Genomic DNA, 27,818 nt, shown 5'->3' on the forward strand with positions numbered 1-27,818 from the left:
ATTCAAAATATTTGTTTCAAAGTCAGTGGAAAAAATAAATCGGGGTCCACCTGTAGAAGTTTCATCTTTAAGTGTTGGAATCTCTATTAAATGAGATTGTTATGATAATACAACCAACTCCGCACCGGTCTCCATTATTTGTTTACCTCCAGTAAAACTGTGCTTAATGTCAAAGGTCTGTGCCATTGAATCTCTCGGCCCTATGTCATTAATAAATTGTTGAATTTCTTTATCTAGTTGCTCTATCTCTTGTTCAAATATGCTAGTGTCAATGTCGTCTTCCTTTTCCTTTACCCGTTGCGACATTTTAGGCGGGGTCACAACCTCTGCTTTCCTTTTCGTAGTAGTGGCTAGGAAACAAGGGCTGCGTTGATTTCTTGCATCTGTATTTCAGTAAAACTGGGAGTAACATAAGTTGTTCCATTTTCTTCTATAGGTAAAGATGGCACCATCTGTATGATATCATCTATAAGTAACAAAGCATTCGACACCTCTTCTTCTTCGGGCTTGCTCTCATGAGTATAGGCTAATAACCCTCTTTGTTTCTTTAATCCTGAGATGATTCCCAACGGATCATAATGCCAACTATTGTCCTGTAGGAATCCAAAAGAAACATTTCCTTTTCCAGGATATCTAGAACATTTTTATTTTTGGCAATTAGAGGTGAAATTGCATATGGATAGTTAAATAATGCTCATTTTTTCTTAGAGATAAAATGTAATTCATTCACAATAGTATTTTGCCTAAGAACCTCATAAGAAAACAATAAGGGAGAAATTTACTTTGGTAGCTAAAAGGGTTGAGTTTCGAAACCATATAAATGAATCGAAGTAAAGTTAGGGTATAAAAACCAACTACCTATGCTTTTCTCTTCAGTAAGCCTTAATATTTTTCTTTGCTCCTCTAAAATTTTGTCTAGTACCTCTTCCTATGCTATTTTAACCTTTAGAGGATAAGGAAATAAATCCATATATTGGGAATACGAGTGAGGGATACGCTGACAGATAGATTACATCAGTCCATTTGTAAATTTCCTTCTCTTTATTGTCAACATCCGTAATACTCATGAGGAGCTTGGTAGATAGAAAATAGGAGGGGTAATTGAAGAGGACTAGATGGATTAAAAAGGTACAGTGGTGGTAGGAGATGAATAGGATAGTAGTAGACAGGTCGAATGTAAGGGCTCGGGTTAGATATTTAGGAAAATTGATCATTTGGCTGTTTGGTTAGAGAGTGAGGAGTCGTATGACTAGGAATATGGCTCATCCATTTTTGTATCGTCCACTAATCCGAAGATAATGGAAAAAAAAGAAGCGAGTGTTTAAAAAAAGGGTTTCAACGATTGCGTTGATATGGGAAATTGTAACTTTAGTTTTAGATCAGGAATCTCGAGTAAGGTTTTCATAAAATCCAATTTATCACCTTTTGCCCAGGTAATAAAATTTTGGTCTAACCCCTTATCAGTTATATCAATTCCTTGGGTAGGAATGGCTAACATATTGGTCACTCTTTCTTCCTCTAAATTCAAGAAGTCCTTATAGCTAGATTGAAAGAAGAAGACTTGTTGTTTGAGGTCATAGCTCCTAGAAAGAAATAGAATGGAGTCAGGGTTGAAATGAATAGGAGGGAGGATGGCGTTGAGGATTCTAGACTTCAATATGAACATATCATCATCTGATACACTGGTGGAAATAGATAAATTCATTTTAAGAGTGAGTAAATAAGTAATATATACTTTAGTGCCTTGAACCCCAACTAGCTCGTTTACTGGAGCTTCCTTAACTAAAGACTCAGATATTATCAACTCCTGTAACTAAATTACTAGCCCAACAAAAGCAAAGTAAGTGAGAGTAACTTACCAGTTTAATAGACACGATCTGCATGTTGTGCCCGCTTAGAGGTTAGATTTTTCGATTGACGAGTTCCGGGAGTGACATGTAGAAGCAAAGGCAGAACAAATGAATCATAGAAGGTTGACGATATTAAGGTTAAATGGGGGTTACAGAGATAATTAATGCACGCAACAGTTGTTGAGCGTTGAATGGCGGACTCATTGCCTGAGAACATGCATACCGTCCGTCAGGCATAAGTGTGTGATTAAACTTCGCACAACTAGGAACCCAAAAATCGTTGATGTTTGGAGATTGGATGGCTGGGATGATATCGGGTCGACATATCACGTTATCTATCACGCATGTTCTGACCCAATGTGAATCGAGGACCATCAAATCAACTTTTTCTCTATGGTCTCGATCCATCGGGTGGTAGGTCCACCTTTAAATCATGTACATGTTTGGGTGCAATGAAGAGGATCGGGAAGGTGACTGTGCATTGAATGATCATGGAAAGGGAGAGTTATTTGGATTTTATGCTCATCGGCATTTTCAATAAAGTTAAATTTCTGGCATGAACTAATCCTATGAGTCATTTCTACCTCTAATTTCATTGGGAAATGAATCAACCGCTCAGATTCGCAAACACGTTACTGTCTATCTCGATTTCCTTAAACTCAAAGGGTATAATTAATTTAGTCCATAGTTCCACCTTAAAAATTTTCGGAAGGGAGTGACATTTAGAGCAGAACATTGGCTCCATCTGGGGATGGTTCTTCCCCACAAAGAACTAAGAACGGAGACCTTGTGCCTTAATATTGGGTTATGGAGTCTAAAACGAATGATTGTGGGGAGATTTATGATGGGATAGCTTCGTATTGACATTAGCTTCGTATGTATTTGGCATGAATAGGATTTCCGAGATGCGATGGGTAAAAGTGAAGAATAAATGCAAAAGCAACGTGAAATAATTAAGAGGAATATAATGAAATCACTAGTCTAAGCACAGATCATTACCCCAAAACTACTTGCGATAAGTTAGGTTAATTTTCCAATGGTGACTATTGCAGGAAATAGTGGAGGAAGGCTTGAAACTCTCCATGAGAAATTAGGCAGGCTATTTCGCCTGTTGACAAAGATGGAGGAGAAGATGGTCTGAATTGAAGATAAGCTAGCATTTTTTCCTAGTATTTGCAATACTTTTCAGGAAGCATGCGTAGGGGAAGTTGTGGGGAGTACTCCTCCCACGAACTCTAAAAAATTGGCAAGGACATAATCCATGTTTCTGACGAATAGATTACTTTATGAGAAATTAAGCTACTCTTTAAGGAATTGTGCCGTGATAAATTTTTTGTATAAATTGTAAAAATAATGGAGCTTTGTGACTCAACTTTTGATGGATTTCATGGATTATGTATTACTGGTTCTTAGCTTACTATATATGTTGACTTTTTAAAACAATATACTATGAATATGAGTTATTTTTCAAAAAAATGTTTGTTTTCTGATGAATGAGATATTTACATGTTTCCTTGTTGGAAAATAGAGAGTTTTATCTCTATTTTTAATTCAAACAATTATATCTTGTGTTTTCCATTAGCTATATCAACTATGTTTCTCATTTTTTTTTTATATATATATATATATATGATGTGTTGGGATGATAACTTACTACCTGTTCATCATGTAATTGTTTAAAAGGGAACTTCGTATGGCTCTAGTGACTGAACATTAAGACCTGGTTAATAAAATTAATAATGGCAGTGAAATTAGCACCGACTAGATACTTAGCATATGGTTACATGATTGAAATACCCATGAGATGACTAAAGTGTTGCAATAATAGATTCATGAGCCGAAAACACATAAAACATAAAACTTTGAACACCCCTCCACAACAGTTATCACTGAACATTGCTTCACTGCCAGCAAGCATCCATAGCCCCGACGGAGTCATTCACTACTTCACAAATAGAATTTACCTCCCTTAAATTATTTATCCTTATAGTTGGGCTTTCTTGTGAGCTTCAGCTTTTTCTTTTCATTTGAATTTCACTTTTTAGCAACACGGCAGGAAGAAAATCACACTAGTTAATCCCAATGCCACTAGTGTTGCTTTGCTTCCAGCGAGCGTTCGTAGCTCCAGTGGAGTCACTAGCATACCTTGCAAAATCCACAACATAAGGGAATGAGAATATTTAGCATTGAAAAATCAATATCACTGACCTTGCTCCATTGCCAGCGAGCGTCCATAGCCCTGACGGACATTGTAAGCATACCCCATTCTAAGAAGGGAAGGTTATAGATTTTGAATCATAGACTAGTGGTGAAACTTATCCTTGAAGGAGGAAGACAACTTGTTTTACGACTCCATTAAAAATTATTGCGACAACACTTGAGGTCTCATTGGAAATTTTAAAGATACGTAATTGTATAAATAATCCCTAGGGATTAATAATGTTCATATGAATTTAGATCGGTCTTAACCATCAAGTTGCATGACCCAAAATAATGATGCTTAAGAACCACACATGATTTGAAGTATGTAGGGTTATTGTAAAGATATCGCAAATTTTAGATTCTTATTATATGAATGCAATGATTAGTAATTATTTATTATTTTTATGATAATTTTTTTCATTCTTTTTTTAAACATATAAAAGTCTCAGTAGGTAAGATAGCATTTCAGAAATTGGCCATTTACATTGTGACCAACTTCTTCTCCCTCAAAATTTCTAAGGGAAAATGAATTTTCCCCTATTACCTTATCGATTACGAATGGGCCTAGCCATAAATTATCAAATTTTCCATGCTTTCTTGGCTCCTCATTCCTTTTATCCCACTTGAGAACCCAATCACCAGGGAGAAAAACCATGTCTTTGGCATGTGTATCAAATATTTTCTTAATTTATGCTTGAAGTTGGTTAATTATTTTATATACTAGCTCCCTTTCTTGTTGTAGCTCAATCATTTGAATAATTTGCCTTTGAAGGTCATTAGGCTCTTCATTGGCTTCTTGTAGACTTTTCATAACTTTCATTCCTAGATAGAGAGGGAAGACAATATCTAACCCATAGACCAACTGAAAGGGTGAAGTACTGATGTAATTCTTAGTGTTGATCATCTCTACCAATACGACGTATTTAAGTGCTACATGCTAATTACACTTCTTAGAATTTAAATATTTCTTTAAAATTTTAATGATGTTTTTGTTAGTGGACTAAGCAAGCCCATTCCCTTGAGGGTAATAGGCTATCAAATGTCCTAATTTTACTTTGTAATTGTCACATAAATTATGAAGTGTTGCTGAATAGAAAAGTTTAGCATTGTTAGCTATGATATTTTTAGGACACCCAAAATGTGAAAATATGTTTTCTATTAGGAAATCCATCATTGCTTTATCATTAATTTTCCTTAATGGGGTGGCTTTAACCCATTTAGTGAAATAATCAGTAGTAGTGATTATCCAACAATGTTGAACACTAGAAGAAGGGTGGATCTCTCCAATGAAGCCTAAACCCCATTGTTGGAAAGGAGCTTCAGTCATGATGGGCTTTAGAGGTAAGGCCGCAAGATTTTTCTAACCCATAAAGATATGGCACAAATGACAAACTCTCACCTTTTTATTTACATCATGAAAGAGAGTGGGACAATAGAGACCACTTCTAAGAATCTTATGGGTAGTATCTTGCCATGTGAAATAGCCACCACAGACTCCACTATGATGTTGTGTGATCAAATAATCCACTTGGGAGGGTAATATATAGTTTAAAAGTACACCTATTGAATATTTCCAATATAATTTACTATTTATAATATAGTAATTTATAGCTTTCAATTTTAAAGATCATCGTGCGGATTTACTCAAGGAATTTGGTAGTTGCACGGTCTGAAGATAACTTATAATATCCCTATACCATTCGGATAAAGAAAAATCTAGATGAACCATGTTAGGGGCTGAAGTAGGTAGCAACAACCATGATTGTTTACCCTATTGTTCTTCATTTGCTTCTGTCAGAGTTCTAAGAGAATATTGATTGATACATAATGCATCGAGGTTTTCCTTGGTTAGTAACTTAGCCAATCCTTGGTCCCTCACAATCTTAATATGTTTCAACTCTAGATCATATTCCTAGACTTTAGCTATCCACTTCCCTCTTCTCCCTTTTGTATCATGCTGCAAAAGAATGTCTCTTATTGTAGGTTGTGGAAGATATATGATGGACTTAGCCAGCAATATATATTCTCTAAAAGCCTTGAGGGTTTTTACCAAAGCATAGGCTTGCTTCTCTATTATGTTGTATTTAAGTTAAACATGCTGAAGAGCCTCGCTGAAAAATGCCAGGGGTTGTTCATACCCCTACTAATTCTTTTGTAACATAAGAACAACTATGGTATGTTCAGAGGCAAAAGGAAAAATAATAAAGTCCTTTTATAGTCCGGGTTAATGAGGATTGGCGCCTCCATAATAGTGTTCTTGATTCTTTCAAAAGAACATTGGGACTCTTCATCCCATTTTATGTCATTTCCCTTTTTAAGCATCTGGGTAATATTTTTAACTATCTTCGCAAAATTTTGGATAAATCTTCGCATGAAATTATTTGTTCCTAAGAAGGCGTGAACTTCCTTCTTAGTGCGAGGAAGAAAAATGGTTTGGATCATCTATACCATTTCAAGATCAATCCCAACCCTGTGTTGTGATACAATATGCCCCAACGTCTTACCCTTAGTCATGGCGAAGAAGGATTTTTAGGATTTAAAGGAAAACCATATCTTCAAAATTTGCAAAAAATTACTTCTAGGTGCTTGAGGTAATGGTTGTTACTCTGAGAGAAGGCAGTCATATCATCTAGATAGACGACTATAAATTGATTTTTCTCATCAACGAAAGTGATATACATCGCCCACTGGAAGGTGGACCCAACATTCACTAACCCAAACGACATATTTTGATACATGAACGTTCCCAAGGGGGTGGTAAAAGCAGTCTTATACATATCATACTTATGGACAACTATTTGGTTATACCCATAAAATTTGTCCATCATGGAAATATGGGTTTCCCCTACCACTCATTGTAGGATAGCATCCATCGTTGGAAGGGGATAATTTCCCTTGAGTGAAGCTCGATTAAGGTTTCTGAAATCTATGCATAGCCTAATTTCGCAATTCTTTTTCCTAACATGGGCCAAATTGGCTACCTAGGTGGAATAACGCAATGGAACAATCACTACAAGAAAAAAGGACATTGGTGAGGGGCAAAAAATGTCACCATAAGCTCATTGGTGATGGTCAAAAGAGCATTCGTCACCAAAAACCAAACGTCACCAAAGGTGGCGTCGCCAAAAGTATAGGTGTTGTAGTGACATACAAAGTCCATCACCAATAATGATTTATAATGACAGATAGCGACCATCACCATTTCATATGAGAAATGGTGACGGACCATAGCCTTTGTCACCAAAAACTGAACGTCACCAAAGGTGGTGTCGCCAAAAGTATAGGTATTGTACTGACATTCAAAGTTCGTCACTAATAATGATTTGTAATGACAGATAGCTACCGTCACCATTGCATATGAGCAAAGGTGATGGACCATAGCCTCGGTCACCAGAAACTGAACGTCATCAAAGGTGGCATTGCCAAAAGTATAGGTGTTATGGTGACATTCAAGGTCCATAATGAATATTGATTATAATGACGGATAGTGACCGTCACCATTTCATGTGAACAACAATGATTTATTGTGATAGATCTTTAATGGCTGTCACTATTGGTGCATATATATGGTTACATTCATTGACCATCATGAAAAGCAGCAATGCCAGAAGTATAGATGTTGTGGTGACATTCAAGGTCCATCACGAATAATGACTATAATTATGGATAGTGACCATAACCATTTCATATCAACAACAATGATTTATGGTTATGAACTTTTGAGGGTCGTCACTATTGATGCATATATATGGTGGCCTTCATTGACCGTCACCATTTCATATTTTTGGTGAGGGTCGAAAAATGTCACCAAAGCTCAGATGGTCAAAAGAGCCTCTGTCACCAAAAATCGATCGTCACCATTCCATATGGATGTCAGGGCATGATGGAATCGAACCACCAACCTCCTGCTTGTATAACAGGTGCTCTTCCATTGAGATAACACCCTTTAAAGAATTATACTTTTAAAAATTAGACCTTGAAACTTCATAAATTGTAAGTTCTACAACTTACAATAAATTAAAGTCTCGGCAATATTTTATTAAACCAACAAAGCAACATCGAAGCTGCAGGTCCCTACCTAATGGTTATTGAAGTTATAAAAAGTGGGTGAAGGGAAAAATAGTTATGTATAAGAGAATCAATATGTTCAGTTGAATACTCAGTTAGAAGTGAAACTATGAAGACATTTATAACCCATAAATGACCTATAAATAGCAAATGCACCAATTTAATATTGCAAAGGAAATTTCATAGTGGATAGAATATGGAAGAAGAGGAGGTAGGGACTTGGAACCCTTGTACATCTTGGCATGACTTAGCACTTGGCACATCTTAGCTTGTTTGACATGTCTTCATACTATCTAGCACATGTTAGCATGCCCCCGCATTCCCTAACACACCTTGGCAGCCATGACCTCATAACTAGCATTACATTTTTCCATGACTTGGGAACCTTACATTCACTAGAACACCTTGGCACTCCCTAGTTGGCATGTTGTCTATTATCCTCCACAATGTCCCAGGCTGATGAGGAGATCGATGGAGGTAACCACAGACCAAGAGAGGGCTCTCTCTATAAAATTACAACCAAGAGATGACTGGAATGTAAAGGATTTTAGGCTAGATAGCTAGGCTCAGGTGGGTTTTTGGAAAATTTAGGGACTTAGAACTCTATCCACCAGTGTCTTGTCTGGCAAGGACTTTGTCAAGTAGGAAGGGACTTGGAACCCTGTATAGGATAAAGCACCTAACATGCATGACAAAAGCTCCCTAGAATAGAGTACCTCCTACCTAGAAGAGTGTCCCTTGCTCAAAATATATAACCCTTCTCTACTGTGCACTTTTCTTAAAGATAAATCTGTGCATAAAATAGTACTAAGTAAAACACCTAAATTAAGAAAAGTGATCATCTAAGTCAAACTATAAAAGTATACTAAATATGTCTCTATATAAGTTTGGGAAACACTAAACAAGCATGCTTGCATACAAAAACTATAAGATGCCTAAAATCGATGCTCTTCTTTCATCGTTTCTATACCCTCATAGCAAAACTGGAATCTGTAGCATGTACCCCAAGGATGTATGCATCTGTTCAAGGTGTAGATTGAAAGGATTTTCTGAGATGAAGTACTATTGAAGGAGAAACACCTTCAAAACAACAGATAAAGTCTACTATGAATTCAACCCATTTGCACATAGACCAAGGCTGCTATTGGGTACACTTCTCCGCTAAATGGAAACTGCAATGTATTGTAGTGCTGCTAAAGGAAAAAAAAGCCTTTAGTGCAACATGGATAAAATGATAACATATATTGTCATTGTGGCCTCGGTTGTAGATGATCTCATCAATATAGGTAACAACTTCAATAATTGAAAAACCAAAAGGTGAGCTGCATAGATAATTTGAAATGACAGTGGGCATACTTTATTATTGTTTAGGAGTGTTAGTATAGAAAATGCAAGGTAGCCTATTTCATCTTTATGTCATAGGCCAAGGATGAGAAGAAATACATAAAATATTAAATAGCATGGTATAAGGAAATTGCAGGTTCTTTTGAAACAGGAATGGAATTCTCCTTGTACGGGTTCTAATCTAGTGGGTATAACTTTAAATAAGAAATTGATAGTTATGGGGTTGGAATTGTCTCACAATTCATGAAAAGTCCCAAATTTGTTCACTAGAAAGAGGAACAAACATCTTTGCAATAGATTCAAGCTCCCTTTAGAGCTGTGGAGGAATTCAGAAATTTTGGAAGGGTCAGTAATGCTATAGGTCAATTTTATCTCCTTGGAGAAAATTTTCAGTTTCAAAGATAAGAGAGTGGTTAAAATGCTGGCAGAAATTGATCTTCATGAAAAAACTGAGATTGCTTGCAGATACTGAGATTTCCCAAGGAAAATGGATTTTAAACTAGAAGTTGGACTTCTGAATAGTGAAAAGTCCCATTTCATTGGGTTTGCTCTCATACAATTAAGTGAGAAGATTGTAGAGAGAGCAAAAAGTATGAATGGTGGTGTATATAGATTCTTGTTTGGAGGCTAGTTTGAAATTTGGACAAGGTAGAAGAAAAAGGGCAAGCAAATCTCAAGACTATTGATTCAGATGTTGTTCCAACTTCCAGCTTTGGAAGCTGATAAGTGCAGACCCTCTCATTTACAAAAGTAAGAGGGAATTGGATTTCGAATTTTTAATGGTGGACTACAAGCCTGTGACTACCCTGATGGAGCCTAACTTTAAGAAGTTATGTGGTAGCACTGCCATACCTAATTTGGGAAATGCCTCTGAGTTTCATCAAATCATAGTAGCATTGATGTTCTTGGTAAAAGCCCATCCAGATATATGTTTTGTTGTTAGCATGTTGAGCCAACATATGGTTGAGCTTCATCACTTACATTGGATTGGTGCCAAGAATATTCTGAGATATCTTAGGGGCACAATCAGTCATGGACTAAGATACGTTGCTCGAACTATGAGGCTGCATTGTTATTCTAATGTTGATCAGGTAAGCATTGTGGAGGATCGAAAAAACACTTTTGAGTGTTGTTTCTCTTTGGGTTCTGCTTCGATATCATGGATGAGAAGGAAGCATAAGTTGGTTGTTTTGAGCACCATCGAGGCCATATTCATAGCTGCGAGTATGGTATCATGTGAAGCTGTCTGGTTAGGGAAGATCTTCAATGAGATGTTTGGACATGTGCTAGATACCACCGCGATCCTCTATGACAACTAGAGTGGGATCTGATTATCAGAGAATCCCTTGTTTCATGATCGCTCCTAGCACACACACATTAGGTACCACTTTATCTGGGATATGGTACAACGAGGAGAAATATGGATCCATCACATTGGGACTGATGTGAAGGTCATTGATATTCAAACGAAGCCCTTGGGAAAGGTCAAATTATTGACTTTCCGAGAACGACTAGGAGTCATGGAGAGACCATCTCCTAGGGTCCTGTATGATATGGATATTGATCTCTGGGAGCTCCGGGGGGCTTGGGGTACTTCTTGGAGTAATGAGCAACCATAGGGTGAGTGGTTTAGCCTTCCCCTAGTGGTTTTCTATGTAGGCAGGATGAGTGGTTCATCCTTCTCCTGCTGAGACACAATCATAGGTTGAGTGGTTCAGCCTTCCCCTAGTGATTTTTTGTGTACAGGGTGAGTGGTTTAGCCTTGCCCTAGGATACCCCTGATGACATTTAGGTAGGATGAGTGGTTCATCCTTCTCCCGCTGAGACATCCTACCCATGAAATTTGTGACTCATGGGAAGTACCTCTCATATGGCCATTGAGTAGGGAAATGAGGATAGGGACCATAGTACTACCGATGGACACATCGTGTACTACCGTACTCCCTATGTTAGGACGATATTGATCTGGGATCAATTGTAACTGATTTTGGATCAGTAAGAGTGGTATGATACACTCTCTTTAAATGGGATTGACTTTGGGTTAGTAGAGAATGGTATGATACATTCTCGATCACTTCTTCTTCTTCATAGTTCAGGAGAGCAGATCAGAGCATAGTAGTGCAGGGCATTGCATTAATGGCAGAGAGTACGGACTGGCATATGGATTAGCAGATGGAGTTCTCCCTAGTTGAGAGGGAGCGTTAAAATTGGAGACTAGGGCCAAACTCCATGTGGGTCTTCTTATCTATGGAAATTAATAGTTTTCTTGGATTCCTCTCATCGAGAAGTGTAGGATTGATCTAAAGATTATTGGGTTGGCTAACACATGATACATAGTGCCAAGGGATTATTAGGCATGCCAGATGTTATGGCATGTCAAGATGTAAAATTTATTGCTTAGTTATTTAATTTATGACCACAGTTGGATGTGAGCCTTGTCTTCGTAACTTGTTAAGTTGGATAAGTTGAAACTATGCATGAGTAGCCTAAGATGAGTTATAGGAAGTTCTTAGGTGAATAAGGCATAGTCTAGTTGTAGTAATTGTAACTTGGTCAAGTTGTTGTTATAGTTGAGGTAGGATTTTGTTGGGTTCCCATGTTGCAAAAAATGTAAGGGTAGTTGTGAGGGCATGATAGCTAAGGAGTGCCAAGGGCATGCTAAGGAATGAAAAGGCGTGCTAACACATGCCAGATAGTTTTATGGTCTGATGGTTTGATTTAATTTTATGGTGTTTTTTTTTATTGTTTTCTTTGCATAAAACTATTTTTCCTATTTTGGAACATTAGAGTCAGCGATTTCTAGGTGTGCTGAGGAGGGAGTGACAAGGTATGCTATGCATTTCTACCAAGGCATGCTAGAGTGCTAGGGAAACATACCAATATGTGCCAAGCACCAAGGTGTGCCAATGCATGCTAAGGAGTGTTAGGGAGTGCCAAAGAAACATAAGGGAGCACTAGGTCAAAATGCATGGAAATGAATGAATAAGAGTGTGTGACAGGGAGTGTCAACGAGTTCCAAGTGTGCTAAGGAGAGAGTGACATAGTATGCTAGGTTGTGCTAAGTCATGCTAGATTTCTAGGGCGACATGCAACCAAGATGTGCCAGGTGCCAGGGTGTGTCAACATGTGCTAGGACATGTTAGGGAGTGCCAGGGAAACACAAGGGAGAACTAGGTCAAATTAGTGCATGAAAATGAAAAAATAAGAGTTTGTGATAGGAAGTGTCAGTGAGATACAGGTGTGTTAAGGGAGTAACAAGGTATGGTACGTAGTGCTAAGGCATGCTAGAGGCCAGTGAAACATGCCAATATGTTCCAGGTGCTAGGGTGTGTCAATGCATGCCAGGGAGTGTTATGAAGTGCCAGGGAAGCAAAAAGGATCACTAGTTTGAAATCAATGGAAATGAATGAATAAGAGTGTGTGACAGGGAGTGTTAGTGAGTTCTAGGCATGGTAAGGAGGGAGCGACAAGATATGTTAGGTAGTGCCAAGGAATGATAGAGTGCCAAGGCAACATACGAACATGTGCCATGTGTAGGGGTGTGTCAATGTGTGACAACGAATGTTAGGGAGTGCCACAAAAACACAAGGGAGAACTAGTTCAAAATGCATGGAAATGAACATATAAGAGTGTGTGATAGGGAGTGTCAATGAGTTCCAAGTGTTCTAAGGAGGGAGTGACAAGGTTACATGCTAGGTAATCGTTTTAGAACAAGGAAGCAACTTTCACATGGTTAATATGCTCAACCACCTAAAAAATAGCATCAAAGCTAATTGTTTAAACTTGAGACTAACCTAACTACAAACCCAATGTCCCCTTGTTCTATGGATCCTCTAGTACAAGTTTTCAAATGAAAGAAATCACTAAACAACTTAAAAATTGTATACAACTCTAGCAAAAATTGACGAAAATAGACATTATAAATGCTATGGTGATTAAAGATCAAAATCATGTAGAGTAGGCAATTCAATAAAGAAAATGAACATGATGGAGCATGTAAATCCCCTATGAAACTTGTACAAGCACAATTAATAATTTGGATCCTTTGTTGGCATAACTCTTGAAAATCGACAGACAAGATTATAGCTCTTTTTAAGGAAAAAGTAAAACTTATGAAGGGTTATTTTCATGCAACCAAGTAGCGTTGCATTTTAACAATAGTCTTGGTTCAACATTTTTTGACAATGATCTTGGTTCAGTACTTTCTTATGATAAAACCCCTCTCCATTCCTTCAAGCAAGAGTGGTCTCATTGGAAAAATAATAAATCCAATCATTTCAAAATTTTCATAATGTAATACCTGGTACAATATATCTTTGGTTTATGTCTTCTAAAATCTTGGATGCCTCATCAAATTTTCCCTTAGAGCAAAGTTGTTTTATAGAAATACCATATGTCAAAAAGTCATTTCCACAATGTAACACACTCCCTTATTGGCTAGGGGTAGTTACTAATTCACCCAACCCTCATGGTACAATTACAAGAATGGGGTAGTATTTTTATTTTTATTTTTTTTACTCTTCAAAGTTGTCTAATGTTGCAATTGATCTCATAACAAAATAAACTTTCCTATGTTTCTCTCGCTCACATTTTCCATAAATTGCAGTGTAGGAACCTTAAAGGATAATTGATCAAAGTCAACCCTGATTGCGAATGTGATGTGCACAATTTGTCCAATCCAACTTTTTTTTGTGTTATATAATGTAACGCAACGTACCTTTATTTATAGCTACATATTTGAGAATAATTTTCACATTTGAATCTCATTTTCTAATATGCACAATGTTTTCCCAGACATATCCAACAGATAAATAGTTTTCCATCTGCAATGCTTTCTTCCATATGTAGGTCTGAAAAAGACAAAGATATGCACCATAGTCTACTAGGCTATCCATAATATGAAATTTTTCAGCGCTTATTTCACACGACCTTGTTTATAGAGTGTTCTAACATTATTGAGAGCTTTGGCCTTGGAACAAGACTATTCTTGGGCAGCAAAGGTATGGACTCACCTTACAGGAAATGACGTGAAGAGGGATTAGGGGTCAGAGGGATTATTCAAAGGATAATCTTATAATTTTACTATCATCCTTGAATAGTGTGGCGAATAAAGAAAACTTAAAATGCCTGCTAGATGTGCAATAATACAGGGGAGCATAGTGACTGATAGAATTCACATTTGTATTGGTTTAATTTGTTTAGATAAAGAGATGAATAATGTTGGGAATGTTCCCTCTTTTGCACAGGGATGGAAATACTTGCAGAGTTCAAAGCTTAATTGAGAAGAATATGATTGTGGAAACTATTTTTCTAGCAATAAAAACCTCCACTTTTGTTTTATACAGTAAACACAGAATTGGCTTTGATGAGGAAAATGTTTCACTGAGGATAAAACTTTTCCCAGTTCCTCTGAAAGAACTTCATTTCAACCATTAATTCCCAATGCACAAACTTGAGGAAACATCCTTTTTCCATTGGTTCTTGTAAGATTTTCTTCTTCGGCTCTAAAGTTCCAATTAGGTTTTCTACTTTCTATTTGTCGTTGTGAAATAATATAGGGGAGAATAGTGACTAATAGAATTCACATTTGTGTTGCTTTAACTTGTTTAGATAAAGAGAGGAGAATTTGTTGGGAAAGTTCCCTCTTTTGCATTGGGATGGAAATACCTATAGAGTTCAATCTGAATTGAGAAGAATATGAATGTAGAAACTATTTTGCTTGCAATAAAAACCTCCACTTTTGTTTTATACAGTAAATGTAGAATTGGCTTTGATGAGGCAAATGTTTCACTGAGGACAAAACTTTTCCTTCAAAGTGTAAGTTCCTCTGAAAGAACTTTGTTTTAGCCCATAAATTCCCAATGCACAAACTTGATGAAACATTTTTTTTTCCATTGGTTCTTGTATGATTTTCTTCTTCAACTCTAAAGTTCCAATTAGATTTTCTACTTTCCATTTGTTGTAAGTAAATAATTATAAAGAAACGAATATTTTAAAACATATAACAAATTTCAACCTAGTTACAATCAAGTCAAAATAAATATGAAATATTGCAGGAAAATGATAGTTCCATATTCAAGATTTGCCAGATTGGATTGATTATAGAGAAGAGTCTCTCTGTATCAAAAATTTCCACTGGTTTCTTATGATCCTGTGGTTAAAACTTTACATTGCTCAACATCAATCTCTAACCATCAAATTTTCTCTTAAAATTCAAGTTTTTATAAGGGGATCATAGATTCCGGTCTCCACCTAAGAATTCTAAAAAGATATTCATCCCATTAAATGAAAATGTAAAAAGGTGAGTCCATATTAAGTATCTAAATTTCAAGATCAAGTGTGAGATAAGTGATTCTCAATATACCATTGAAATAATCTTGTCGATTTCAAGGTACAAGTGCATATGATGCAAAAGAATGAGAATTTGGCATGTGATATTCATAGTTTTGTTAGGTTAACATTTGTCAGCATAGTAGAGTTGAAAGATTTCTTGGGAACACTAAAAAATAATCCTAAGTTCTAACCATTAAGCTGTGAATTCCTGCTGGCATGTGAGCATAGTGGAGTTGGAATATTCATGGGAATCATTAAAAAACAATTCTAACTATATTGATGGTCACTGAAACCATAACCATTGAAATACAAGCATAACATTCCAATTACATTTAAAAACAAAGACTTGGTCTTGTGATTATATTTGACTGTACTAAAATGAACCAGTGCAATGTAAACAAGGACAACAAAAAAGAGTTTCCAGTGAGGCATCAATTCATAGGTGAGATCAACAGAGTGTTAATCCATATACTATGGTTTCACTCTCGTTGTAGTCTAACTCACTTGCACAGTATGAGTTTCAAGAGGATGAAGTTGGGTACAAATCCTGGGAAGGAAGTTTGTGCAAAATCAAGCCACATACAAAAGGATCATAACGGCCTTAACCTCCATAAAGAAAATAGAACTCATAATATTAACAGAGACTCAAAAGAAAATTGAAGGAATAAAAGAATCACCGCATATATTAGATTTTAGTAGTAGAACAAGGTGAGTTTTTGGCCCTTTTCCAGGTATATTTTACCTGAAATCTGGTGAGAAACTATGAAAATCGTAACTCTAAGTTGTTGAGTCTACACAATCTGCTAACCACAAGAGTTTTCCATAATGCCAAATCCATTTCCACAATCAAAAATTCAATTTAAATGATGAAACATTTTTATCTCACCAAGAATCATGTCGCTAGATTCTAGTGAAAAAAGTCAAAATGTTGCTTCATTAGACTACAGTGCTACACCTATTAGATTTGTTGTGTGTTTGAAATACAATGAGAGACCCACTATTTATAGCAAACTGGGAGGAGTCCACAATTTAAGGGTTGTTGGAAGGTATACCAACTGAGCATTGAATTATTTACCTAAGTTGGCTTACAACTACATATGTGCATTGACTCCCCATCCCCCCCTCAAGTGAAACTTAGTTAAGTACCCAAAAAAAGTCTAAATCTAAAAAATGGGTCCTGGCTACGAGGCTATGATAGATATCCATGTACAAAATACAAAGAAAGTAGAACAAAAAAAATAGGATGGAGACTATGCAGCACACACCCCCCCCCCCCCCCCACCCCCCCCCCCCCTCCCACGTCCCTCCCCTTCCAAAGGACAACTTATTTCTCCCAAATCAAGGTACACATGAACATACTAAGTTTCTGTCAAGGATTTTGAGTTTATGTCAAGGGTTTTATTCAAAAATTTAGTGAAAATATTCTAGTGCAAATGTAAGAAAAACTGTAGACCAAAAAATAGGACTGAGACTGTGCCCCACCAGCACCCCCCCTTAGAGGACAACTTCCTTCTCCCAAAGCAAGGTACACAGTTGAACATACTGAGTCTTTGTCAATTATTTTTAGTTTTTGTCAAGGGTTTTATTCAAAATTTTAGTGAAAATATTTTAGTACAAATGTAAGATGGATTTTGTTGGATGAGAGAATGTAGTGTTCACTCGTAACTATGTTGTGTAGGATAAGCATTAAATACCAAATATGTTGTTGCAAATGAATCTAGTCCTTTGTTGGAAAAAATGGAACCAAATGTATCTCATGTGTCAATAACCTAATGCCTTTCATGCATCAAGAATGCATTACTTTTCATAACCTATACTGGGCTCTGAGAAGATAAATGAGCCTACCATGCTAATTTATACCTGAACAATGGGAAGATGATTTGCAAAGAGGACCATGCCTTGGCTATTCAAAATTTGCTGAGCTAATACTCCTAGAACAACACTTGACAATGGACGGGGATTTTGAATTGAAGGTAAATCACTCTGTGGATCTTCTCTTTTTTACTTATTCTTTCCTTGATATCCAATTTTATCACAATTGTCTCTCCTACAAAGTGCAAAGGAAAAATACAAAACAAATGAGGAAAAATGGTGGAAGGAAAGGTTAGAAAACAAAAATTAGAGCATAAAATATAAGGCAGGAGTGGATTTTCCTTTCACATCCATAAATTTAAAGCAAGAAACTGGAAACGGGATAAAAAATATATTTTGAATAACGAAAGTAAACATGAATTTGAAAACTAACATAGATCTCTTCAAATTTCCCTAAAATTTGATCAAAACAACTTAATAAACTAAGTAGGAGAACTTGCCACATTCCACTGATGCAACAATTAAAAAAAAAATGTGCCTTATACAATTCAATTTGATCACAACTGTTAATGTTAAACTTCCGTATACAATTATGTTAAACTAAGATGGATGGTGTAATGACCTGAAACGTTGGATGGATCGAAAAAACTACATAGTTCATTGTCGAAAATCTTCAACAACAATATGCATAACCTATTACAAAGTTAAACTGAGATATGCACAACCTATTGTACGATTGTTCATAACATTTGTCAAAAATATGTGTTTATTATAGTTTCACTCCTCTAAGAACTTCTTGTGGACTTTGACAACAACATGTTTCCTTCAACAATTTTCCATTGTTCAATCCATGGAAGACATAGATCATGGGAGAATGTAAATAAGAACTTCTTCAATATCATTAATGGTAACCTTCCCTTCACTGTGATGTTGTCAATAACCAGGGAACAAGGACCAATTACCACCAAATTTGCATGGGAAAATTTTTGAACTTTCTATCTTAGGATTGGCATCATAAAGTATATCAAATCAACAAAGCTTCTCCACAAGGAAACAAGGGCAGCACTATTTTGGATCCATCCATGACTGTAAGTAATTCAAATAGCATCTTAGCTTCCAGAAGATGAGAAAAGTTGTAGTGGTAATCAAGGAATATTACATCTCTAAGGCTCAGCATAACTCACTAGTCTGGACTTAGAGATTCAACCCTAACAAATGTGAGAGACAAGGTTAAAGGCGTGTGATCCAGGGATGCATAGATATCATGATGGTGCATACCATGGCAAAATTATATTCTTGAATGCTTCAATAAAACCAACAACTCTTCCCACAAATTTCATCATGGACAAGATAAGCTATAGTTGTATGCGAAAATGTACCATAAGGATATTGAGCTTCTCTATACATAACTTGTGTTTGATTGTGCTACCTGTTTTAGTTTTGATTTTGATAGAGCCACTCTTAAAGTAAGTCTCTACAAAGGATTATAAAAGGAGAATGCAACAATTTTTGATACCTTGGTCACTCTTGTATGTCACTCTTATGTACTATGTCAATGAATTTACCTTCTATACCAGCATGTTAAGCACATCAAAGTATACTTTGTAAATGAACCATCGACAAAATAATTTATTGTTGGGATAACCTACATGCAACTTGTTACAAAACCAACCTCTGCTAGACCTCTGCTGGAGATGTTTTAGGGCCAACCTATCATAGTATACATGGAGAAACAAATATATAACACATGCGCATTGTAGAGAATAATTTATTGTTGGGATAACCTACATGCAACTTGTTACAAATCCAACCTCTACTGGAGATGCTTTAGGGCCAAACTATCAGAGTATACATGGAGAAACAAATATATAACACATGCACATTTTAGAGTGCATCTAACACATTTTGGAGTTTTAAATCCACCATGGATAAGTGTAACTCACTAACAGCGGTGTGTTATATTTTCCTGGGTAGGAACAATGAGGTAAGGGGTCGACAAATCTATGACATTCATAGGTGATTCAACTAATATATAGCAGTAGCCAGGAAACCCTTTTTAGCATGACAAGTAGCCTCATTTTGGTGGCAACACATCGTTTCAAATAACATCTAAGAGTGTGTTCTGGAATGCTCTGTAAGTATCCATAAAAAAATAGTGAAGGTTCTTTATGTTTGCAAGCCAACAAGACACTTATATCAACATAAGAGCATTACTGATAAACAGATTTGGAAGGTTGTTATAGAGCAATTTTGGAGAGCTTTTAACCAATACATGAATAGTTGTATACTGACAACCTTGAGGTGAACACAATACCCATTCATTGTGTTATACTCCTATACCAATAGGTGTCATATTTCATGATTGACTGGTTGAAATCCCTAATATGTTCATCCTTTCCCTGTTATAAAGGTTTTCCATATTGTCAAAAAATCAGAAAAATTAAAAAATGAAAAGAGGGTATGCCCTAAAAGAAAAATCAAAGGGCAAAAAGAATAAGATGGTAAAAAAAATGAAAAAATGAACCCAAAACAAAGGACCAGGAAGGTGTGCAAGTCCAAATGCCACTACTATTTCATGTTCTGTAAATAAAGTTTCATGTACAGCTTGTGGAACTCTTTGTCACAATTGATGAATGGTCATATACTTCAATCTTAGCTAGTTCATGTTTGAATTTCTTGTTTAGAAATAGAGAATAAAATCTGTCCAAACTGTTTAAACTTGGCAGATAAATAGATAGGTAGAGAAGCAAAGGAGCTCAATAGTCTAATCTGAGCCCTTGGATGAAATAAGTGCAGACTTAGATAGGCTTGGCATGTAAAGAAAAGAAAAGAAGATTTATGAGGGTTTGCTAGTCCAAGTGCATCCAAAGAAAAAGGAGAAAAAATGCTAGGTACAGTAGGCTGGGTAGGCAGTTTTGATGTTGCAGAAAAAGAGACTTGTGATTGACTTTGTCTCTCAGAATGATAATCTTACTATTATCACAGGTACTATGGCAGAGGCATGACTAATTCCCCTCATGTTTCCCTAAAATCATTTACTAACTTCCCCAGTGATATTAAGATCTGTTTAATATCACCAAATAACTCCTTCCATTCATCTCATTCCATAAAAACCTAAGTAAAACCCTTTTACTTAGGAGATTGTACAAAATCACATATGAACTTTTTCCCTCAAGCCTGAGTTGTTAACCTTTATGACTTAGCGTTTTTTTTTTTTTAATATCATTTCTCATATTAATCGTTGACATTATTGTATAAACTCCCTAACACTTATTCCCCTTTCCCATATTATATAAATCTATATAAAACCCCAAAATTTTATTATTCCCGCCCCCGGCTAAACTATAGCCATATGTCAATGTTTTACAAGGGATCCAAGGTTTATCTGAAACCTTGTAAATAACCCTATCTGCGCAACCTCAGGATTAACTAACATTTGGTTAATTAATAACCTAATGTAAGAACCCCGCGAACCAATAATGATCACCCCGAAGATTGTTAAATCATTGTTTAAATTACATGGGCCCCCGCGCTGTAACCCCTGCCAGCTCCATTAACCGCTAGCCGTCAGATCTGGGCCCGCTCATCCGATGGCCCACGATCATATCACAACCCCCTCCGCCACTACACGTTAACACCCAGGGGAGTGGCGGTATTACGCCCGTACCTTGGACGCGTGGAGCATTCCCGCACTGCTCGCGACCCTCCCCATCAAAACCACTTTAGATCATAAGCGGTGCAGGGTGAAACCACTTACCACCCTCCCGCTGACCCCCCCGCTGACGTCACTGTGATGTCACTGCCAAGTCACCATTCCGTACCCTCGCTAAACGACAAACTGTCTCCTTGCTGACGTCATCTGTCATTAAATGTCAAAATTACCAGCCAAAGCCAAATTTTGTTAAATTGTTGGGAAAATGTTATTTTCATTCGCTTTCTCTGCGAACTGTTTCCATGCACATTATGTTCGTTGATTGCTCGAGCACCCAGTCCGCCACCCGACCAAGAAATTACAGTGTCATACTCTACAACTTGTCGGTCAACCTGCGAAACGCACTGTTTTTCGCCTAAATACATGTATTTACCCCGATTCACTTCCCAAACCTGTAATTCCATTTTTCCTTTGTGAATTTTACTCAAGAAAGCCAAATTCAAGAAAAATCAGTTTGTAGCTCTCATATAAATACACCCGGAACTACTGTTTAGACCATTGTCTCCCCAGAAGCCCGACTTCCAGTTTGAAAACACAAGAAACACACATGGAAGCTCCTGTGGCCTTGAACGTCGCGCCCTCAATGTACCTCATAAAGACTTGGATTGGTTACCCTTGGCTGACAGAGATTTTCAAATAAAAGAGTTATCTGGTGATATGAACCATGTCCAGGCATTTTGCCAAATTAGGAATTGTCATCTGAGAAACTATGATATCTATGGAATATGGGAATCCAATCTTCCCACGTATTACCTTCCCTCTATCAATATGTTCCCAGATATTATTCACCAATGCTGTACCAACTATGACCCTGTCAGTAAAGCAGTTTTAACCCCATCCCAAATTGTTCTCTTTTACATAACTGTTGAATCTATCAATGAGATGTTACACTTCCATCCCACTCAACCCCTTGCTCCTCTTTCCATGGGATTTTTTCTTGAGCAAGGCTCTTAATTGCCCAGTTCGGAAATAACCCGGATTGCTCAATTATTCATGAAACCAGATTGCCAACCCCAAGGCCCACCTCCCTATGTGCATTCGTGGTTCACTGAAACTGGCAGGCTTATTCTTGACATGATATCCTTTATCTTAGGATTCAAAACCAGTGAATTTGTTGATGAGACCATCTTAGTTATGTTGTCAATGTTTACTCCAGGACTGCCCCCTACTATCAAATATGATTATGCCTCTTTCATTTCCAATAAAATCAATGAGAAATTCATAAATATGGACAGAGAAGGAGTCTTCAAGTACACCTCATTCATATACCACCTTCTGCTATATTATCAGCCAGATAGCTTTTCATTTCCCATCAGGAAATTGGATTCCAAAGGAGAGCGAAGGTCTGTGACCTTTTGGACCTTGGTCTTCCACAATGTTTGTGAATCCCCTTATACCTACTGTGAATTCATTGACCTGTTTGTACATCCAACCACCTCTCTATTGATAGGAGCATCTCCTCCTAGGCTCTCTGGTGATATAAAGAAGATTTTACAGCTTTCTAGAAAATACAAGATAGGTGACTTGTACCTCTACCAGAATCACACTAAAATTAGAATATATGGATGTGAATTATGCCCATTCAAGTTGCCTAGGTATGTGCCTATGAGACTATTTTCACTGGAGTATTTCAGGCAGCTTATCAATGCAGTTTTAACCCACTTTTGCAATGTAAAGAAAAAGGCTTAGCTGAGAATAAAAAACCAGTTATGCCCTTTTATCATCCATAAGTGGGAGGCATGGGAAGATGCTGATAAGATATTAGGGGAAGACCTTAAATTAAAGAAAAGTTTCTGGTGGGTGCCATATGACCCAAATAGCTTTATAAGTGACAAAGAAGTAAGAAACATGCTATCGGCTTATATACATCATAGGATCCCTGAAATTGAACAGTTTGCTAATCAGAATGAGTGGGTAGAGGGTACATTAATAGAAGAACTTACTGAGCAAGAAAATATGGAACAAGCTATGAAAGATATTGAAAAGACCCTTGACCTGGACTCTTTTGGACAGGTATCTTTCAAGCTGCCTCAGCAAACTGGAGTGGGTACATCCTCTGCTGGAACTTCACAGCAGCCTGTACAAGAAGCCAATGCACCAGTTACAGGGTCTTCTAAGGGAAAGGAAGTGGCAAACATGGAGCAACAAGAAATGACTGATCAACGAGGGCAAATTCCACCGGTCTGAACCAAAGCAGCAGAGATTCTTGCATTATAGACTCCTCTAAATGAGGAAAAAGGCAAGAAAAGAGATAGGGAAGAAGCCACACCTATCAGTGGGCCTGCAGAACAACCAGAGGAAAAAAGGCAAAGACTCAACCCTCTATCAGAAGAGGAAATCTTTGAAGAAACAACTGAAAGCTTAATAGGTGAGAGGGTAACTAGCCAGCAAGCTTCCCTAGTAATAGAGACATCAACTAGCTCACATAGACAGGAGCTAGAAAGGCAGCATAGTGTGGAAGTTTCATCCACTAGGCCATCAGGTAAGCAGGTCTCTGACATCAAAAGAACATTCATAGAGATAAAGGCTAGAAATGACCCATTAAGGCTGCAGATTTATAACCAGTATATTAAGCTGGCCCCCACAAACCAATAAAGGTTGATGTCTGCCTATGACATTAAGGAGGGCAAAATGATCATGAGTTATTTCAAGCCCAAGGTGTAGCAACCACAATCAGTAGCTGATTACATCAGGACAAATCTGGAGGTCTTGGCCAAGGATATTCATCCAATAGACCAGATTGAGCTGCATAAATAGACTGGAGAGATGGTATACTCCACAGTAGCTGATAAAGCTATGTTAGCTCATAAATTGCAAAGTTCCTTGAATAATACCTCTGCTCAGTTAGATTTGGAGAAAGCTTCTTCTCTAGCAAAGGACAACAAGATCAAATCCTTGGAAGAAATTATCATTGAATTGGGACATGATCCCAAAGATGCCAAAGGCATAAAGGCACTGATGAGGAAGAAAGAAGAGGACATCGCTGCATTGAGAAAACAGCTCAAAATGCCTCCTTCCATGCATCCATAGACTACAGATGTTGTACAGCAGAAATATGAAGAGGACATGATGGACATGCTCCTGAGACTGAATGAGAGATTGAGTGAGACAGAGCAGGCATTGGAGAAAGCTCTAGAAGAAAAGCAGGGAGAGTCGACCTCTTGGCCACTTGAAGTAGTCCCAACAATCACTACTTCCCCCTCCACACTTATAACAGCATTGCCTCCCACTGTCCCGGCATCAACAGCAAAGATCATCACAAGTACCTCATCAACAGCAATAGCACCAGGCAGCAGTACTACTATGAGTACATAACAACTGATAAAAGCCATGGAAGAATTAAAGCTGCAAGTATCAGAATTGAAGCAAGTAAAGGAGAAATTGGCAAAACTAGAACAGAGTTATGATAAATCCAAAATTAATGTGGTAGAGAAAACAAGAGAGGTTAAAGCATTGCAAAATAAAGTCAGATCATTAGAGAAGGATCTCACTATGGACAAGCCTCTAGCAGAAATCAAAGGAATCCTTTGGACCAACATCACTCAATCCCTAAGTGATGTTTGGCCATCTATCGAGAAAATTTATGAGCAGATTGACTTGGTGAATGCAACACATGGAGAAATTCAAAAAGCAAGAGCTTTATTAGGACAAATGCCTGATCAAGCCAATAGGCTCATTCATTTTTTGAATTATAGAAATAGAGAACAGCTGGAACAAAATTGCATCCAAGACAGGACAGGCACCATTTTGGATATCAAAAGAGTTCTAACCAAGAAAACTCTAATGCAGAACTTAGAAAAAAGATGCCAGGATATGCAAGTAGAAATCAATTCTTTCATGCAAAGATTTACAATTTTGCAGGATAAAGGACTGCCAAGTCTTTTAGGAAATAATGATAGGCTAATGAGACACACAGATTATACACATAAGTTGAATGCATATGCTGTGGATTAGGTTAATTCATCAACAAGTGCTTCAGGAGAAAACACACTTCCCTCAGGCCAAAGTCTCTATGATAATTTGGAGAACTTATTTTATATTGAACATGAAGTAAAACATCTATTTCATCTCCAGCCTAATTTTGTTAGATATACAGAAGCTGATGAAACACTAAGGAAGCTTCAGAGGCATAAATTGTTGGATCAACAGTGGTGGCAAAGTATGTTAGAGATTCTATAAACTTATCTTCGATATCTTTGGTATCTTTGGTCAATTGAACATTTTGGACCATCTACTATAATGCAGAGAATAGAAATGAATCAGAGTCACGCGGGTCAAAGCGCATCACATCAAAGTTAAAGAACATCCAATGCATGATGGGGCAGCCAGCGCAGAGTATCAGTGGAAGTTGGCCGTTAACCAACTCACAACACCTACCTCTGGTACATCTCATAAAGAGGGGGCAACCAGCACAACATCAATTTATTGCTCCCCTGTTTTCGAGACTGTCTATCACTATCTTTGTAAAACGCATTAATCACCACTAGATATTATTTCTACCAGATATTTTGTAAGATATTCGACAATTTTGTATTAATACCCCCCCAAACGAGGTATTGGGGGTTGGTTGTTGGTGGATGTTCATAGTTTTGACTGTAATACTAAAGAATTTCAGAATAAAAAGCTGTTGGAACCATTTTTGTCGAGCTCACTGGATGAGGAAATTGATGCCAAGGACCTGTTACAGAATTCTTGAATCGTTTAATGGATCAATAAGTCCCTTCTAACTTGTGTTTTACAGTTTTTGTGTTTACTATGTCATCTATGTTTCATGATCTAAATAATAGAGAAAAATAATAACTCAGAATTTGCTTGATTGCACTCTGTGTTCAGTACTTGTTATTATTAATGTTTTCTTTAGAATTAGAATAAACAGTGAATTCTTAATTGCTCCTGTTTCCCCTGGTTCTTCCATCTTGAATATTTTCTAAGGAATTCTTAACTTCTTCTTAACAGTAATCAACCATTTTCCCTCTGTCAACATGATGAAGGATTCTTAATTGCCCTTCACCCATTGACTCCATTCCAACTGATTCCAGCCTATGAATTGTTCCATGTTTGATTACCTTGCTCTGTGATACCATCCTTTGTTGAAAAACCAAATCCAGAAAGCTATCCTTCTTTGAATCCATCATGCCCAATGGACTGAAACTTTTCAGTTTTACCTCACTGTTCTATTGAATTTCTATCCCTCCAACCAAACTCCAAACAAAACACTTGCACTTCATAACTAGCTAACACAATTCAAAACAAAGCTAAATTATAAAGAGAGAGCCCTCTCTAGATGCAGATTGGCTAGAATCTATATCTAAAAGATTGGTCTATGGTTACCTCGGTCGTATTCCCTTTCTTACAACTTTGGGGAACAACCTGAGTGATAACACATTGCAGCATCCATAGTAATTTTTTGAGAAATTTTGACAGATTTAGCAATCTTCCTTCAAACCATATAAACACAACTTGAAAATTAGAAGTTGAGTGAGCGATGAAGATGGACGCAGGCTTATCCAGTGAATGGGGTTAGGAAATCGAGCCCGGTGAGCAACCTTGGTTCAAAACTCGAAGCAACCCGGAAGGTGCCTCCATTACTGCTCACGGTTTTATCACGGCACCATCTTAAGGTTTTTCTATAACTGATTGTGGTTTGTGCCAGTAAGTTTTTGGTCCACCCTAGACGGTTTGTGTTACAACTCCGACAGACCTGCAGGCAGCTGTCAGCTCGGTTTTTTGACAGATATGGAGGACAAAACCGGTTTTTCCGCGATTCCAACGGAAAACCTTCCGATATGGTCACAGGCCGGGACCACTGTGGAGGACTTTTTAGATTTCGACCATGAACTTACAGCAGAGGTTGATGCCCTCCCATCTCTCTCTCGGCAGCACAATCTCTCCATTTCGGTTCCTGTTGATGTGGCTGCTATCCGAGACTACACAGGCCCTCCACTCATTACTGATTCTCTGTCGGAGGCCGAACACTGGAGAATCCCGGAAGCACAAACCCTAGGGAAAGATCTGGGTTCTATTCCTGTGGGGGTCGGGGTGGATAAACCCTTGGAGGTTTGCCCTACAGTTCAAGTTAGTCGACAACAGGTTCAATCTTCTCCGCCGGTCTTGGGTAACCCTCCCCCGGGAAATTTCACGGGTATAGGAATCATATCGGGGCATTTCGACAACCTCAAGGCTAAAGGACCTCTGACGGGGAAGGACCCGACCACTCTTGAGGCTGTTCAGGCAGAAATTTTGGCAGTTGGCATGAGAAACAAGCAGAAAGGGACATCCAAAAGGAAGAAACGCCTCCCACTGTGCAGTAACGAAATCTTCCTCAAGCTTGCTGAGGACACTACTTTCTGTGAAGCCATGGATTCGGCTGAAAAGGTACTGGTGGGTTGTGTGAGGGGAAGACATTACAGTGTGGAGAGGCTCCAAAAATGGACAATGGAGGTATGGGGACATCATCTGTCGGAACCTCCAAGGGTACAGACGTTTGTTCGAGGGTG

At 37.6% G+C, this 27,818-nt stretch overlaps 1 pseudogene; it reads right to left on the reverse strand.

Annotated features, from left to right (window-relative positions):
- LOC149221442 (malate dehydrogenase-like) overlaps positions 1–26,907 on the reverse strand; it is a 47,225-nt pseudogene extending 20,318 nt beyond the window's left edge.
- Between the last annotated feature and the right edge of the window lie 911 nt (positions 26,908–27,818).

This window comes from Pinus tabuliformis, chromosome Q (assembly GCF_031772625.1).
Source record: "Pinus tabuliformis cultivar Carrire ecotype Pingquan chromosome Q, CPIR1, whole genome shotgun sequence".
Taxonomy (NCBI): Eukaryota; Viridiplantae; Streptophyta; class Pinopsida; order Pinales; family Pinaceae; genus Pinus; species Pinus tabuliformis.